At 44.5% G+C, this 2929-nt stretch overlaps 1 pseudogene; it reads left to right on the top strand.

The window, feature by feature from the left end:
* Window positions 1-1168: 1168 nt before the first annotated feature.
* LOC111163698 (regulatory factor X-associated protein pseudogene) lies at window positions 1169-2510 on the top strand (annotated as a pseudogene).
* Window positions 2511-2929: the final 419 nt, after the last annotated feature.

The raw sequence follows: 2929 nt of genomic DNA, 5'->3' as shown, positions 1-2929 counted from the left end.
GCAACGAAGAGTAGTCCCAGCTCGCCACAACTAGAGAAAGCCCGCGCACAGCAACGAAGACCCAACACAGCCAAAAATAAATAAATAAATTTATAAAAAAATAAAGTAAATGTAATAATATAATACTGTTAAAAGATAAACTGAGGCACATTAAACTTTTGAAGAGTTCATTGGAGCAAACATTGATTTGAATCAGGCAGTGCCAAACTGAAACTGGTTAGAGGGCACTCTACTGTCAGAAGCCAAGGGAAAAGGCTTTTACAGAGCAGTCACAGGAGCAAAGCATGGAAATTATTTAACTGGCTCTAGCTTGAGCAGTTGCATTATCTGGGAAAGTCTAGTTGGCTGTTTGTGATTGGCTGTTCTCAAGTTTTGATTTTTTACCCTTGAGGCATTTATAGAAATTGACTCTGGCTTAGGTTTTGGCTTGCTTACTTTGGGGGCCAAAGCGTTAGAGCCACCCTAGTCTAATGACTTCCTTGTTAATGACTTTCACGATAGTGTGGGGTTTATTATGTATGTCTGTGTAAAATACATGACAACAATAGCAAAAAAGGTGGTAAATAAAATTTTAATGTAATAAGATTCTCATATTTTACATATTCATTCATTTAATATATTCATTCTAAATGGACTGTGATGAGTTAAGGATGCAAATTATAATCCCTAGAACAACCACCAGAAATGTAATTGAAAGACGGGATAGTTAGGGAGTTTGGGATCGACATGTACACAATGTTATATTTAAAATGGATAACCAACAAGAACCTACTGTATAGCACAGGGAACTCTGCTCAATATTATGTAACAACCTAAATGGGAAAACAATTTGGAAAAGAATAGATACATGTATATGTATAACTGAATCACTTTGCTGTACACCTGAAACTAACACAACATTGTTAATCAACTATATTCCAGCCCCCTTTCCTCTCGCGGGTCCCGGGTCTTGGTTTGCTAAGTGCACTTGGGCCCGGCAGGTGCTGAAAGGTTGGGGTCGTGGACCCTCGCCAGCTCTCAGCAGCACGGAGGTGCAGGCTGTCGCCGAGGGCGCGGGGCCGGCGCCGCTAGCGGGGCGCTCCGCCCCGGGGCCCCCGCCCCTGACCCCGGCCAGGCCCTGGCTCCAGCCCCCGTCCTGGCTGCGGCCTCACAGTTTACCCTGCTGGTGATGCGGCCCTGTGGAGAGCAGGACGAGGCTGCGGCCGAAATGCACCCTGCGGCAGGCTCCGGCCCTGGGTGGGCAGCGCCAGGGCTGGCAAGCCCGTTCGGTACCTGTGCGAAGTGGCGGGGGATGGCGAGGAGGAGGCGAGGGAAGATGAGACAGACCTGCTGGACACTTCGGACCCCGGGGGGAGGCGAGAGCACGGCTAGTTTGGAGGATCTGGAGGACGAAGAGACCCACTCTGGGGGAGAGGGCGGCAGCGCGGGAACCCGGAGCCGGGGCAGCGGCGCGGGCAGCGGCGGGGGCCTCATGAGCAAGACCTGCACCTACGAGGGCTGCAGCGAGACCACGAGCCAGGTGGCCAAACAGCGCAAGCCTTGGATGTGCAAGAAACACCGCAACAAGATGTACAAGGATAAGCACAAGAAGAAGAAAAAGTGACCAAGCCCTGAATTGCAGTGCGGCCGCCCAGGCTGGCAGCGCGGGAAACGTCAAACTTGAGGAAAGCGCAGAGAGTATACTCTCTACTATTAAACAGAGAACAGGATCTTCGGGGGATCAACCTGCAAGACCTACTCTTTCAGAACAAGTGTTAAATCAAAAAAGACTTCTTACTAAGAAGTCCAGAAGTGGTGCGGTTTTTACAGAAACAGCAACAACTATTATATTAGCAAGTTTTGGAGCAAAGACAACAGCAGTTTCCAGGAACATCAGTGTGAGGGAATTTATCAAGAAGATCTACACGTTTTTTTATCTTATTGTAGTGGGTGGACGTATTTTTATACTAAAGATAAATGGGGTAAGATTTTCCAGTAGAAGGTAAAGTCATTTTCCTGTGACTGTATGTGTGCTTTGGGGACAATAAGTTTTGCACATGTGCATCTAATCCTTTCAGATCACTGTGGATGTGAAGAAATCAGCTTGTCTTTCCAAAGTAATATTTAATTACAATGTTTTTTTAAACAACGTGTTCCTCTTCAGTCATTGTTACTGAAGGTAATGAAGCAGTTGCTTTCTGTGGGAGTCAGGAAGTTAATAGATTTTAATCTTGGATCTCAGTGATTCTCATTAAGGGGCAGTTGGAAACATATGGGTATGTTTTTGCTTGTCACAGCGACCTTGAAAACTGCTGGTTTTTAGTGAATAGGACAGGAATGCTAAGTGTCTGGAATGGTCCCCCACAACTAAGAATTATGTTACACGCAATGCCAATAATCCTCCTGTTTAGAAACACTGAGAGCTATTTGTGATGACAAAATGTAGTTGGGCACCTAGAATTGGGTTCTTGTAATAACCTTTTCTTTGCAGTCAAGACTGGAGCTGTCAAAGAGGTAAGCATATTTTCTGTGTATAAGGAAAGTGATCACTGTTAAATAGCTGTGAGATTAGGCTGTGCATCTCCTTTCAGAGATATGCTGGTAAAACCCGAGAGGCATTAACCAAGTACCCTGGAATGAATGCATCTCCTAAAGTTGGCTTCTCTACTTCTTGTTCCCTATTAGTGTTGATCTTATTTAAAACAGACAGTCCTGTGTGTAGAATTTGTGAACAGTACAAATGTATCTCATCCCACCAATGTCAGGACAAAATTACTTTTTTATACTCATTTCTTTTTCAAAAAGAGGTCCTGAGTATAAGAATAACACTCCAGCATTTTCTCAGTGTTTTTCAAAATTGAGCTATTTTAAGATTGTGTTATTCCTAAGTATTGTTCAAAGAGTGATGGGTAATCTGGATAGATACTTTTTTCTTGTATTTTCTCCCAGG

Source organism: Delphinapterus leucas, chromosome 19 (genome assembly GCF_059928025.1).
Source record: "Delphinapterus leucas isolate spDelLeu-1000000601 "Yukka" chromosome 19, BTC_Dleu_Yukka2, whole genome shotgun sequence".
Classification (NCBI taxonomy): Eukaryota; Metazoa; Chordata; class Mammalia; order Artiodactyla; family Monodontidae; genus Delphinapterus; species Delphinapterus leucas.
This window is presented reverse-complemented; position numbering and strand designations above follow the sequence as displayed.